Raw genomic sequence first — 15,505 nt, forward strand, 5'->3', positions numbered from 1 at the left:
AGCCTGGGCTAGAGATCCTCTTTCCAAAATGGAGGATTTAGGGCTGAAGAGATGGCTTGGTAGGCTAAGAGCACTTGCTGCTCTTGCAGAGGGCCCATTGTCAGTTCCCATCCAGCTACACACATACACACACACACACACACACACACACTACAGGGTGAGTTCCAGGACAGCCAGGGCTACACAGAGAAACCATGTCTTGAAACACACACACACACACACACACACACACACACACACACACACACACATCTTTGAGAAGGGGAGGATGCTCCAGGAGGGATATGGCTAGGGAGATGTGGCGTTTGGGGAAGAGAAGAGAAGCTTAGGGAACAAGGCCTCCTCAGGGGAGGACTCAGGGTAGAGCAGACTCCCTGGGAGATAGATGGAGACCAGTGAGTTCATGGAAGCTGCAGACAAGGGAGGCCCACAACCCCGAGTGAGTTTCAAATAGGGGCTGGGGCTGGGGCTGAGACTCCTTCTACTCTCTCGGTCCCAAATCTGGGGCTCCTCCCTTCTCGCACCCGGTCTACAGTTTGGGACCTAGACATCAAGCCCCCGGGGAGAGGGGGGTTAAAGGTGAGCGGGGCACGAGCGGGGCGGCAGAAGGTGATTGGCAGGCTCCTGAGCCCACGGCGCGCGCCACCGCCGCTCCACAGGCCACCAGCCTGAGGAGCGGCTGCCATCCACGTGCTAAGGAGAGAAGGAGGCACCGGACCAAGGGGCAAAGGACACCTCGGAGCGGGAGGGCGGGGGAACCTGCAGCGCCCAGCAGTCCACACCCCAGTCTAAAAGCCGGGCTTCGTGCGGGCGCAGCGCACGGAGCCCTCTGCCGCCTGCGCGGGGAAGGCGCGGGGTGAGGCCGCAGCGGCCTGAGCATCTGCAGCCTCGCGGAGACCCGAGGTCCCAGGATCCGAGCCCAGCCCGACGCCATCTGCAGATCGCGTGGAGCTCAGGTGAGCAGGAAAGATCTTCAGTTATCAGAGGGACATAGATGCCTCGCAGAGGAGGACTCAGAGCCCTGCCAGACCTCAGTTTCCAGTGTGCAATGAAGAGGGGTGTTCCTAAATCACGACTGGAGTGGGGGGCTCCCACTCTCTGTGCCTCTCAGCCCCCACTTGCACATGCTCAGAGCCAGTGGGGAAAGAGACCGACTCAGGCTCCAGAAAGGCTTGGACATCAGGAATGCTAGTCTATCTTGTTTGACCCCTTAGGATCACAGGGTCCTGTTTCCTCCTGGGTCCCCCATGCTGAGCTGGGACTGAGGGGTGATCTGGTGAAGGGGGGCCTGCCTGGATCCAGGGAGGCAGGAGGGAGGGGACAGATGCCAGGGTGGAGCCTGTGGATTTCCGGTCACCCAGCCTGGCAGCAGGCAGGGGCTAGGGACTTAGTTGAAGGCCTACCCACTCGGTGTAGCCTAAAAGAGTCAGAGCTTTGTGTTGGCCCTCAGCCATACTATTCTCAAGCCTGTGGCTATTGAGGCCACCACGGTGGGAGAGGGGACCATGTGGCCAGGTCTGGGCTGTGTTTCCGTCTTTAGATCCCTGCCTTGGTGACCTTGGCCCTTTTCTGGGCCTGGTTCTTCCTCTGTGACGCTGGAAACTTCCTCCAGGGCCACCTGTATGGAGACAGGGACAGAATAAAATAGGATACCAAGATGCCTTGGGAGGAGAGGGTAGGTGGCTTCAATTAAGGTCCCTCTGTGTCTTCACAGGGGCTTTTACACATCAGCCGGGGTGGAGATCTGCCACCCTACCCAAGAGCTCGGTTATTCTCAGCAACTGGCCTGTCTCTACTCTTCCCTAGGCCCCCTTATCCGTAGAAAGGTTCAAATGGGTCTATAGCAGGGGAGTGGTACCTGCCTATAATCCCAGTGCTCAAGAGGATGAGGCAGGGGGATTGGTGAGTTTGAGGCCAGCCAAACTGCAGTGTGAAATACTCTCTCAAAACAAACAAACAACAACCAAACAAACAAGGGCTGGGGCTGTAATCCCAGGGCAGAGCGCGTGTCTAACGTGCACAAAGCTCTGGCTTCCATGCCCAACACTGTGAGCATAAACCAGGTGCGGTGCTGGGTACCTGGAATTCTAGCATTGTGGGGGTAGGGGCAGGAGTTCAAGCTCATCCTGGGCTACACAGCAGGTCTGAGGCCTGCCCGAGATGCATGGGACCCTGTCTCATGACAGAACAACAAAGAACAATAGTAATAGGTGTCTGCATAGTGGCATACGACTTTAACTTAAGTAATCTCTATAAGCTCCAGGCCGGCCCCGTTCCATAGGGAGTTCCAGGCCAGCCAGGGTTACATAGTGAGACCCTGTCTCAAAAGAACAACCACAACCACAGCAACAATAACACACACACACACACACCATCATCATCATCATCTCTCTCTCTCTCTCACACACACACACACACCACCACCACCACCACCACCACCACCACCAACAACAACAACAACCAAAAACATAAGAACCGAGGGCTATCTTTGACCAGAGGAATAAAACTCATTTACATTTACTACAAAACAGGCACCATGTAGGGCTTTTCTTGGCCCCATCCCTCCTTCATGACCTCCTGAGACAGAAAGCATATTATCTACACTTTGTAGTGGAGGAAACAGAGGCCCAGAGAAGTCAAGGCAGCGGGTGCAGTTTACACAGCCTAGAAGCAGCAGAACTGGGATACGAACCCCGGTAGCCTGATCACAGTGCTGTTCTCTGCTTCCTCTGCTGCCTCAGACTCTTCTATTTTCTTCTCCTGGCTTCCTTCCATCCAGCTGTGCCTGTACATTATAGGCAAGTAAGTGTCCACTCTGCCTTGGCAGGCTGTGTAGGCTAAGACCCTGTCCTGGGTCAGGTCCTGAGTGTCCAGAAGCCACATACCTGCCTCTTCTATCTTACCTCCGCTCTCCCCATCTGTCTTAAGCCTGAGACTCCAACAGGGTGGCTCACGCCTGCCTCTCTTCTCTTTGAAGCTGGTGATGCTGACATTAGAAGAGAGGGTCCCTACCTACCCACCTGGAGAGGGTCCCCACCCACCCACTAGGGCTCGGAACACAACATCCCCAGAGCTAGCTGTGACACTGATAGATCCTGATGCCCCTCCTTGGCGAGCCCAGGACAGAGGTTCAAGTTCACAGTCTCAGAGTCACTGCCTACTGGATGGCTCTGGGGGTCACCTCAACTTATGTCTCACAATCAGCTGCTGGGTGTGTGACTCCTGATAAGAGATTTGTCCCGGAGATCTGTTTTCTCTCTTGGCCCAGGGACCTGATGCCTTAGCATAGCTGTTGTGAAGCACTGATCCCAGAGCGGACAGGGCTGACACTCCAGGCAGAGGAAAAGCTGTGGCCTGTCCCCGCTGACTTTGGAGACCTTTTCCATCCCTACGTCCCTTTGAGAAATCTGTCAGACTTCTAGGTCCTTATTTCCAAGTTCTATCATGCCTTTATTGTTGTTGTTGTTTACATTTTAATCTCTTGGTGTGTGATGTGTGTGTGCACGCACATGGTGGTCAGAGGACAACTCTCTGGAGTTTCTCTCTCCATCACGCAGTCCCAGGGATTGAACTCGGATCATTAGACTTAGCAGCAGGTGCCTTTACCTGCTGATTCGCCCTATTTAACTTTTTGCATCAACACTATAAAGTAAATGGCACATCGTGTGCATCATAGGCTTACCCACCAAGAAGGCAGAACCAGCCTCCCAAGCCGCTGAGCTGCTCCTATGAGAGTGCTCCTTCTCGCTGCTCCCGTGGAGTGCTCCTTCTTGTGCAATGGAGCCCACGGCCATGCAGTGGGAAAGTGTCTCAGTTGTGCACTCCGTACCAGGGAGCCCTGAACCGTATAGACCCATAGCTCCTCAACGGCTGTGCCTGACGCTGCTCTTCCCCAAGTAGATGGTGACTGTAGATAGAGTAACTTTGTCAATCACCTTATGCCCCGAGATTCTCCATTTTCTTCTCAGCAACGTGCACAGAACCTGCCCAGGCATGTGGGGGAGGCTGGAGATAATGTATGTCTTCTGGTAATGTCCAAATCAAGAGGCTGCACTATAGAACATACCTGCTGAGTGACATCAACCTTTCCACCCGGAAAATGGGCAGATTGTAACCATAGTTTCTACACTGAACCTTCTGCATCTCAGCCTTTCTTTTCCTCTTTGTCTCCATCTCTCCATTTTCTGTCTTCATTTCCTTCCTGTCTCATAGGCTTACCCGCCAAGAAGTCTCCTGTCTCTTTACTTCCCTTGTCTGTCTTTCTGCCTCTCTAGTTTTATCTTTGTCTTTGTTTTTCTCTCTCTGTTTTGTGTCTGTCTGTCTTTGCTCTCTGTTTCTTTCTCTGTATATCACTCTCCATCTCTGTCTGTCTCTGTCTCTCTCTCTCTTTCTCCCTCTCTCTCTTTGAGACAGGGTTTCTCTGTGTAGCCCTGGCTGCCCTGGAACTTACTCTGTAGACCAGGCTGGCCTCAGACTCAGAATCTCCGGAGTGCTGAGATTAAAGGTGTATGCCCCCGCTACCTGGCAGGTCCCTCTTTTTTTTTTTTTTTTTTGGTTTTTCCGAGACAGGGTTTCTCTGTGTAGCCCTGGCTGTCCTGGAACTCACTTTGTAGACCAGGCTGGCCTCGAACTCAGAAATCCGCCTGCCTCTGCCTCCCGAGTGCTGGGATTAAAGGCATGTGCCACCATGCCCGGCTCCTCTTTTTAAAAAATCTGCCTCTCTCATCTTTCCCTGTCTCTTTCTCCTCTCCCCTATGTCTCTCTTGGTCTTTCTGTTCCTTCCCTCTTTTTTCTCATCCGTCTTTCTCACCTCTCTGTCTTTTTCTTTTCTTTCTGGCTTCCTTTTTGAGACGTTGCTTGTTCCCTGGGGAGCGAATGCCACAAGGGACTTAAGGCTGGTTTGCATCCCTTGCCTACTTTCTCTGCTGGCCCAACCTGCCAGACTTCCTTGCCAACAGGGGATGAGCCCCATCCTTCCATTTCCTCTCCCAGAGCCAGGCCAGGTTTCCCAGCTTGCCTGCCTCACTGCTGGGGGTGCAGGGCGGGGTGGGGGCGACCAGCAGGTACCCACTGTTCCACTCAGCCTCAGCCTTACCTGGACTCATCTGGCACACAATACTGGTCAGAAGAAACTTAAAAAGCAGGTCCCCAGTAGCCCCATGAGAGATGCACAGTACTGCCAGATGGAACATGTATGGAATTGGGGCAAGGACACTGTTATTTTTATTATTTACATTGTAAACAGCGGTTCTTAACACTGGGTTGAGACCCCTTTGGATGTTGACTGACCTTTTCCCAGGGGCCGCCTAAAACCATAGGGAAACACAGGTATTTAATTACAATTCATAACAGTAGCCAAATTACAGTTATGAAGAAGCAACAAAAATAATTTTATGGTTGTGGTTGGGGGTCTCTACAACATGAGGAACTGTATTAAAGGATCAAAGCATTATGAAGGTGGTGAACCAGTGGTCTACAGGGTTTTGCTGCGAAGTTCTGTCTGGCTTTGAACTCATAGAGGTCTGCCTCCAAAGTGCTGGCATTAAAGGTATTTGGCACCGTGCACAGCAAGTTGTTGTTTAAAGATTTATTTTTGTTGGGTGTAAATCCCAGCACTCAGGAAGCAGAGGCACACAGACCAATTGAAGCGTTCTGTGTGCATATGAATGTGCGGGTGTCCTCGGAGGTCAGGATAGGGTGTTTGAGCCCTTGGAGCTGGGGTTGCAGGTAACCAAGGGTGCGGGGGAACTGAACTCAGGTCCTCTGCAAGAGCAGTCCAAGGTCTTAACCACTGAGCCATCTCTCTAGCCTTCATCAGTGTGTGGTTTTGTCTCTTGTCTTTTTTTTTTTTTTTTTTTTTTCTTGGTGCTGGTGACTGAACTGTACCACTGAGCTACAACCACAGCCCCTGATTAGTTACTTATCTGTTTGTGTTGGGGTGATTTTTTTCTTTTGGTGTTTTGTTTTGTTTTGAGGCCCTGGCCTCAGACTCACTGTGTAGCTGAAGCTGGCCTTGAACTCCCAACCCTCTTGTCCCAGGTGTATGCCCCAGGTGTATGCCATAGGTGTATGCCCCAGGTGTATGCCCCAGGTGTATGTCCCAGGTGTATGCCCCAGGTATATGCCCCAGGTGTATGCTAACACGTTTAGCTTCCCGTTCTCTAAGATATTTCCAGACAGGATCTTCAGTTGCCCAGGTTAGTGTGTAGAACTCACTGTGTAGCCTAGGCTGGCCTGGAGTGGACGGTCTTGGCTTTCTCAGTGCTGGGATTGCAAGCGTATGCCAGCACAGCAGGCTTGGCCTGAACTTGTGTGGTTTAGATGACTGAGGTTGTGGTCCGGAGGTTTGATTAGACTGACTGACAGGTCTGCAGGCAGCTGCCATGTTTGTAACGGGAGCATGCTTTTGTTTTCTAAGGTTGCTGGTGACCCCAGAGAGTTTAAACATGTGTGCTAGGTAGCAGAAACTGAGGCAAAGAATTGGCTTTCCTTTTCTTTTCTTTTTTCTTCCCTCCCTCCCTTCCTCCCTCCCTCCCTGTCTTCCTCCTTCCCTCCCTCCCTGCCTCCCTCCTTCCCTGCCTCCCTCCCTGTCTCCCTCCCTTCTTCTCATTTGAAACAAGGCCTCACTGCTTAGCTCATGCTGTCCTGAAACTTGCTCTGTAGACCAGGCTGGCCTCCAACTCACAGAGATCCACCTGCCTCTGCCTCCTAAGTATTAGGACCAAAAGCATGTGCCATTATACCCGGCTGAAAAGGTTAAATTTTCAACAACTCTTCCACTAACTTCTAGGGAAGGAAAAAGAACTGGAGGTTGAGTTCAATCCCTGTATCTGACAGTTTTTCGTTCCTGTAACAAAATACCAGGACTTCTAACGTTATAGAGAAAAAAGGCCCGGGCTGAGAATGTGGGTCAGCTGGTCGAATGTTTGCCTAATATGCACAAAGCTAAGAGTCCCATTCCCAGCACCATCTAAAGTCGTTGTTGTGGCACACACTTACAGCCTTAGCACTCAAGAGACAGAAGGAAGAGGATTGTCATGAGTTTGAGGCTAGCCTGGGCTATATAGTAGCTTTCATTTGCAGACTACCTGGGTCTAAAATAACATTCTGGGGTTGTGTTTTTGGTTTTGTTCCTTTCTTGCTTGCTTGCTTGCCTGCCTGCCTGCCTTCTTTCCTTCGCCTGTATGTAGGATATGTATGTGTGTGTGTGTGTGTGTGTGTGTGTGTGCGCACACACACACACATGCACACACAGTTGAACACAATGGGGAGGGGGTGCACACTTGGAGGTTAGAGTACAGCTTTTGTGGAGTTGTTCTCTTTTGCCTTTTCATGGGTTCTGGGAATCAAACTCGAACTTCCAGGTTTGCGAGGCAACTTTGCCAGCTGACCAATCTTACTGCTCAAAGAAGGAAAAATTTCCACCCTCCTCATATTATTGGTGTATAACTATAGTGATTAAAAACTGTAATTCAGGGAAATAAATCATATTCAAGCCCAGCAGTCACCAAAGACTTAGTCATCCACAGTTGTATAATACAGCCTCCATCAAAACCACTGTTCCAGCTGGGCAGTGGTTCGTGTCTTTAATCCCAGCACCTGGGAGGCAGAGGCAGGTGGATCTTTGAGTTTGAGACCAACCTGGTCTACAGAGTGAGTTCAGGGACAGCCAGGGCTACGCAGAGAAATTCTATCTTGAAAAACCAAAAATCGGGGCTGGCGAGATGGCTCAGTGGTTAAGAGTACCGACTGCTCTTCCAAAGGTCCCGAGTTCAAATCCCACCAACCACATGGGATTTGAACCCACATCCATCCGTAACGAAATCTGATGCCCTCTTCTGGAGTATCTGAGGACAGCTACAGTGTACTTACATATAATAAATAAACAAATCTTAAAAAAAAAAAAAAAAAAAAAGAAAAACCAAAAATCACCACCAGCATCACCACCACCAACACCACCAGCAACAACAAAAAACCCAACTAACTCTACAGTAGGGCTCAGTGCATAAAGTGCTTGCCTTCCATCACTGACATTGCATGGGTGTCGGTGTAGTGGTGCTGGCACGATCCTGGCACTGGGGAAGAGGAGAGGGAAAGATCCAGAATTCCAGCCTGAGTTATATGATGTTCTGTTTCCAAAAAACGAAAGAAAAATTAAAAAGCAACATCCAGATATACCCCAGCACTCAGGAGGCAGAGGCAGGTGGACCTCTGTGAGTTTGAGATCAGTCTGGGCTATATAGTGACCTGTACATATACCCTGTCTTTCTTTTAAAACTCAATCAACCTAACTGCCCATCTGTCTGTCTGTCTGTCCACCCATCTATCTGTCTGTCTATCTATCTATCTATCTATCTATCTATCTATCTATCCATCCATCCATCCATCCATCCATCCACCCACCCACCCACCTATCTAACTATCTATCTATCTATCTATCTATCTATCTATCTATCTATCTATCTGTCTAGTGTGTGTGGTATGTGTGTGTGTGATGTTGGGAATAGGCATTCTCCATGCTAAATACTCTATTTCTGAGCTACCCTCCAACGTCTTGGGCTAGCATACAATCTCCTGAGCACCCCTCTCAGCTTTCCTGAGATAAGTCCCTTGTGTGGGTGTGGGTGTTTGGGTAGCAAGTAAATGAAGAACAGAAGAATAAATACACTGGATGTGTGCAAATGCCTGCAGGTCTAGTATTCAGGAAGTAGAGGCAACGGAAAACTTTAAATGGGAGGGCAGGTGAATGTACACATGGGAATATGGAATGACATGTAAAGAAATTGACTGTAGGAGATTGGTGGATAAACAGGAAGATGAAGCCAGGTGAGGTCCACACATCTGTGGTTCCAGCACTCAGGAGGCTTAGGCAGGGGAGACAGACAGACAGAAGGACACACACACACACACACACACACACACAATGAGTATGATTGGCAGCTGTGTTGGATGGGTCAGTGGATAGGTGGGTGGACAGTTGGGTAGGTGGATGGATGGAGACATGACAGATGTGGATAGACAATAGATGGTAGATGATTGATAATTGGGGGATGGCTAGATAAATAGGTAAATTGTTGGTGTTCAGGAATCTCCACACAAACCATACAAACACTGATCTCAGCTAAGCAAGAGCAGTTTATGGAACGTTCCCCTTAATCCTTACCAAACCAGGGACATAGCTCAGAGTAGGGTCTCGGACTATGTCACCAAACATCTCTCAGAGCAGGCTTATAAAGGAAAAAACGAACAAACCACAAAACCCACAATGAGTTCATATGCAGGTACAGGAAGTGCAGCCCACTGGTCAGCTCTGACTCAAGATATTTTAGACATACAGCTCATATTGACCTTGAACTTGGTGGGTCCTACGTGAAGCTTTGTGGAATTTTTCAAGATTAACAAACTTTAACAAACAAACTCCCTCCCTCTCAGAGCACAGAAATGGACAGGAAGCAGTTTGCATGGACAGCCATTGTATAAAATGTGTGACCAATGTGATTGTTAATTGTGTGGCAGTAGCTTTGCTGTTGCTGCTGGTTTGAGGCCGAGGCTCACTATGTAGCCTCCAGCTCACATTCATGCCTCAGTCTGCCAAGTGGGGAAATTAACATTCCATCACTTATGTAGCCCAGGCTGCCCTTGCACTTGCTACGTAGTCTAGGCTAACCTTGAACTTCTGGTCCTCCCGCCTCCTCCTTCTGAGTGTTGGGATTAAAGGTGTGCATCACCTTGTCCGCGTTGATGTGGCCCAGGGAATCAAACACAATTTTGTGCATTCCAGGCAAGCATACCACAAACTGAACCAAATCCCCGCCCCAGGTTCATTTTTTTTATTAGATATTGTCTTTATTTACTCCAGGTTCATTTTTCTTTTTTTCTTTTTTGAGACCAGGTTTCTTTGTGTAGACCCGCCTATTCTCGAATTCACTCTGTAGACTAGGGTGGCCTGAACTCAGAAATTAACCTGCCTCTGCCTCTCTAGTGCTGGGATTAAAAGCATGCGCCACCACCTGGCTTCTCATAGTTTGATAGAAAAATTAGATATTTGTTACAAAAATTCGTCCAATATGACTTTCTTTCTTTGACATATTTACATATATGTCATATCAATGTATGGGAGATCAGAGGACAACTTGCAGGAGTCAGTTCTCCCATCCACCATGTGGGTCCTGGGCATTGAACTCAGGTTGGCTGAGTTTGCAGCAAGCTCCTTTTACCTGCTGAGTCACCTGGCCTACATTTACCAGTGACTTTCAAACTCAGTCATGCAGGGGCTCAAAGCTCACATCTAGACAAGGAAGTGGCTTCCCTCCTTGATACTAGTTAGTCACATAGCTAAGTCTCTCTGTCTCTGTCTCTCTCTACAGACTTTCATCCTTAGTCCCAGCTGCTTTGGAATTTACTATGTTGCTTAGAATGCCCCCAAGTCTCAGCAATCCTCCTGCTTCAGCCTCCCACATGCTGAGATTAGAAGCATGAGTTGTTATGCCATTAGTCTTCTTAGCTACATAAGGCCAGGCTTTTCGACAGGTAGTAGTGTCGGTGCACACCTTTATCCCAGGACTCAGGAGGCAGAGGCAGGTGGTTCTCTGAATCTGAGGCCAGTCTGATATACAGAGCGAGTTCCAGGACAGCTAGGGCTAGAGAGAAATCCTGTCTTGAAAACACACACACACACACACACACACACACACACACACACACACGCAGAGAGAGAGAGAGAGAGAGAGAGAGAGAGAGAGAGAGAGAGAGAGAGAGAGAGAACACATGTCTTTAAAAACTAAACAAATAGGGCTGGAGAGATGGCTCCCCGGTTAAGACCACTGACTGCTCTTCCAAAGGTCCTGAGTTCAAATCTCAGCAACCACATGGTGGCTCACAACCATCCGTAATGAGATCTGACACCTTCTTCTGGGGTGCCTGAAGACAGCTACAGTGTACTTACATATAATAAATAAATAAATCTTTTAAAAAGCAAAAAACTAAACAAATAGAGAAAGAAGCCTAAAACAAACCTATCAACAGTTCTATGTCTTCAACAAAGCTTCCATTCCTGTCTGGAAAATGGGTATAAAGTCAGGAGTCTGCAAAGGACCAACATCAGTTGTGTAATGAGCAGCCCATAAACACCAGCTGTTTATTTATTTAATTTTTTTGTTTGTTTATTTGTTTTTCGAGACAGGGTTTCTCTGTGTAGTCCTGGCTGTCCTGGAACTTACTCTGTAACCAGGCTGGCCTCGAACTCAGAAATCCGCCTGCCTCTTCCTCCCGAGTGCTGGGATTAAAGGCGTGCACCACCACACCTGGCTTCACCAGCTGTTTATTACCAACACTCACAGCACCCCTCTGAATATCTTTACCCTTAGGAGCCTCGATTTTCCCTTCTGTAAAATGGATGTGGAAATGTTAGCTCGCCTACATACCCACAATTGAGAGGATACCCAGAAAACAGAATCAGGTGCACAAGTCCCTATTTTTTCTTCATTTGTATGCATTTTATCTGCGTGCATGCCTGGGCGCCACATGTGTGCCTTAGTGTTCCCAGAAGCCGGAAGAGGGCGTCAGATCCCCTAGGACTGAAGTTACAGACAGCTGTGAGCTGCCATGTGCGCGCTGAGATTGTCCCTAGGTTCCCCAGAGGAGCAGCCAGCGTGGTCAGCCTCTGAGCCATCTGTCCGGGGGGTGGGTTCCTAGATTTTATGGAGCTATAATTTTATGTATTAGAAAGGTCATCCATTTCCTTTTTGGTAAAACTTTAAATTATATTATTAATTATTTGTGTGTGCTTGTGTGTGTGTGTGTGTGTGTGTGTGTGTGTGCCAAGCACACATGGCAGTCAGAGGACAACTTTTAGGACTTTGTTCTCTCCTTCCACTGTGTGTGTGTGTGTTCTAGATATCAAACTCAGATCTTCAGTTTGGCAGCAAGCACCTTTACCCACTGAGCCATCTTGCCTGCCCCATCCCCCCTTTTAATTTTTAAATAGTTAATCCATTTTTCAATGGTTCTTGGTGTATTCAGGGTTGTGCAACCCTTTCTGTTATTGAATTCCACCAGTTTCATCATTGCACAGGATATCCACATCTGTGCAGTCTGCCAAGGGTGGCACTGACTTACTGTTAGTCAGCACTCACGAGGTGGGAGGCTGGGGGATCAGAAGTTCAAAGCCATCCACAGTTACATAGTGCACCCTGGTCTACAAGAGATCCTATCTAAAAAAAAGAAACAAACCAAAACCAAAACCAAAACAAATAACAAAGAAAACTCCTGCTTCCCAGAAAAGAAACAAAGAACAGAGAATCATTACTGTACCCTGTCAGCTTCTGAGTCCCCGACTCCTGGTCCCTGGAAATTGTCATTTCTGCTTGTTTGTTTGTTTATTTGTTTGTTTTTCAAGACATGATTTCTCTGTGTAGCCCTGGTTGTCCTGGAACTCACTCTGTAGCCCAGGCTGGCCTCAAACTCAGAAATCTGCCTGTCTCTGCCTCCCAAGTGTTGGGATTAAAGGCATGTGCCACCACCGCCTGGCTAGGTTTATTTTCATTTTATGAATGTTTTGCCTGCCTGCGTGTATGTACGTGTGACGTGTATGTGCCTGGAGAAGGGGTATCAGACTCCTTAGAACTGGAGTTGCAAGTGGTAGTAAGCCACCACGTGGGCACTGGAATTTGAACAAGTGGCGTTATTTGCTGAGCCATCTCTCAAGCCACAGTTAGTACCCTTTCAAATTACATTTTCATTTATTTATTTTGTGTAAGCGAGTGGGCACGAGAGTGGCTTGGCACATGTGGAGGTCAGAGGACAGCTATAGATGTCGACTATCTCCTTCCTCCTTGTGGGGCTCAGGGCCCGAACTCTGATCATTTGGCTCGACGCAAGTGCTTTCGTCTAGTGAGCCGTCTTGCTGTCTGTTGCTAATTTATTTTCAAATTCTATGGCTTGTGGATAGCAAAGCACTAGATAATTATTTTTCCTGATTTTTTGTTGTTGTTGTTGTTGTTTGAGACAGGGTCTGGTCCTGTAGCCCAGGCTGGCTTTGGACTTCTTTGTTTTTTTGTTTTGTTTTGTTTTTCGAGACAGGGTTTCTCTGTATAGCTCTGGCTGTCCTGGAACTCACTCTGTAGACCAGGCTGGCCTCAAACTCAGAAATCCGCCTGCCTCTGCCTCCCAAGTGCTGGGATCAAAGGCGTGCGCCACCACGCCCGGCTGGCTTTGGACTTCTGATCCTCTTGCTTCAGGGCCTTGGACTGAAGATATGCATCTCCATACCTGCTACTTTTTAGAGTTGCCGCTTAACTGTGATCGGTTAATTAGCATATTTAGACACACACTCCAAAAATGTAGATTACTGAGATAGCTGCAATAAAATGTATTTCATTCCCTCTCTCTCTTCCTTGGTGTGTGTAGATTGATATGTAGAAAGATGGTAGATGGGTAGATGTATTTATAGACAGATAGTTGGATGACAGATACATGGGTAGGTATAAGAATTGGGGGATGAGCCGAGCAGTGGTGGCGCATGCCTTTAATCCCAGCACTTGGGAGGCAGAGGCAGGAGGATTTCTGAGTTCAAGGCCAGCCTGGTCTATGGAGTGAGTTCCAGGACAGCCAGGGCTACACAGAGAAACTCTGTCTCAAACAAACAAACAAACAAACAAAAAACCAACCAAACAAACAAACAAAAGAATTGGGGGAATGAGGCTAGGTGTGGTGCACACCTTTAATCCCAGCACTCAGGAGGCAGAGGCAGGCGGATCTCTGTGAGTTCCAGACCAAGATGGTTTACATCGTGAGTTCCAGGCTAGTCACAGCCACACAGTGTGACCCTGCCTCAAAGGGAGAAAGAGAGGGAAGGAGGGAGAGGGAGAGGGAGAGGGAAGGAGGGAGAGAATGGCTTTTGTTTTGAGATGGGCCTGTGGACATGTCCAGAATGGGATTCTTTTGACCTTGTTCACTGAGAGAAGAAGACCCATCCACTGTGGGTGGTTCCATTCCCTAGCTGGGATCCTAGACTGTGTAGATGGGGAAAGGTTGCTGAGCAGCAAGCAGCTTCCATGCTGTCTGCTTCCTGATAGAGGGTGTGCCCAGATGCTTCAAGCTGCTGCTGCCTTGACCTCTCCTCCATGACACACGGTGCCTTTGAACTGTGCACTAGAGTAAACACTCTCTCCCTTAATTTACTTTTGTTGGAGTATTTTATTACAGCAACAGGAAACGTAACTAAGATACAGTTGATGGGATGCATCGGCGATGGGGAGATTGATCAATTGAGGAACAGATGAATAATAGATGGATAGATAGATATATGGGTAGGCAAATGGATTGAATGCATCCACAGATAGTTAGATGGGTCAATAGATAGATGGATTGGTAGATAATGGGATGGATAAGTAGAAGCTTGGATGAACAGATGAACAGCTGAGTGGACAATAGATCAGATAGATGGACAGTATATGTGCAGACAGACAGGTAGATGGTTGGACAGTGGGTGAATCCATGGATAAATAGATGGTGAGTGGACTGGCGGATGGATAGATAGATGATGGGTACCCATGAGTGACGGTAGACAGGCAACTAAATACATGATGGCCAGAGAATAGATGGATGAGAGATGGAGAGATGATGTACAGATAGAACAGGGACAGATGGACAGATAATGGACAGACAGATGAAGGGATGGATGGATGGATGGGTGGGTGGATGGATGGATGGGTGGGTGGATGGATGGATGGATGGATAGATGGTTAGATGGATAGATAGATAGATAGATAGATAGATAGATAGATAGATAGCAGGTGAATGGGTGGACCCACATAGCTAGTAGATAAATGTGATACAAACTCGTCTATTCAGCAAATAATCAATAGCTTGGTTGTATTTGTTTGATTGGTTGCTTTGGTTTGGAGACAGGTTCTCACTATGTAGTCCTGGCTGCCCTGCTGTGGAGCTCACTGTGTAGATCAGGCTGGCCTTGAACTTTCAGAGATCCTCCTGCCTCTGCACTCCACAGTGCTGGGATTGAAGGTGTGAATCACCACATCTGGCCACTTTGAGAGGAGGTTAGACTGTAGAGAGGCACAGGGTCCGCCGAGGAGTTTGCCATCTAGTGGGAAAGAGAGGCCTCACACCCTCTGTGAATCTCAGGCAGAAGAAAATCAGATCAATTGTGATCAGAACCAGGGTATAGAGAACTCAGGGAGGAGATGGCATTTCGGTGTGAGCAGACCAGGGGGGAAACCTCGAGAGGCACCCAGAAGAGGATGTCAGGAAGGATGCCAGGGGAACTGGCTCTCTACACCCAGTAGGGAACTCATCGTTCAATCTCTGTGGATCGTGAACCCTATTTATTTATTTAAAAGGCTGTGAACTCTGGGCATCGGGTACTAGAGGGCAGGCGAGAAAGGCAATGAGAGGTGAATCAGGCCACTTACACCATGCCACCTGGAAGGGGCATTGTGTCATGTCCCCCGTTGCCACCCGAGGACGAAATCAAAAGTTTGAAGAA

The 15,505-nt window shown here is 48.4% G+C and overlaps 1 protein-coding gene across 2 annotated transcripts in view; it reads left to right on the forward strand.

Moving 5' to 3' along the window:
- Positions 1 to 785: 785 nt before the first annotated feature.
- Mlxipl (MLX interacting protein-like) overlaps positions 786 to 15,505 on the forward strand; it is a 49,879-nt gene continuing 35,159 nt past the window's right edge. Inside the window, exon 1 of one of the 2 annotated variants that reach the window (NM_001359237.1) lies at positions 786 to 956. The gene's annotated coding sequence lies outside the window, so the exon portion shown is untranslated. The remainder of the gene's footprint in view (positions 957 to 15,505) is intronic. The other variant, XM_006504482.3, reaches the window with a different exon arrangement.

The sequence above is a fragment of the Mus musculus genome, chromosome 5 (genome assembly GCF_000001635.26).
Source record: "Mus musculus strain C57BL/6J chromosome 5, GRCm38.p6 C57BL/6J".
In the NCBI taxonomy this organism is placed as follows: Eukaryota; Metazoa; Chordata; class Mammalia; order Rodentia; family Muridae; genus Mus; species Mus musculus.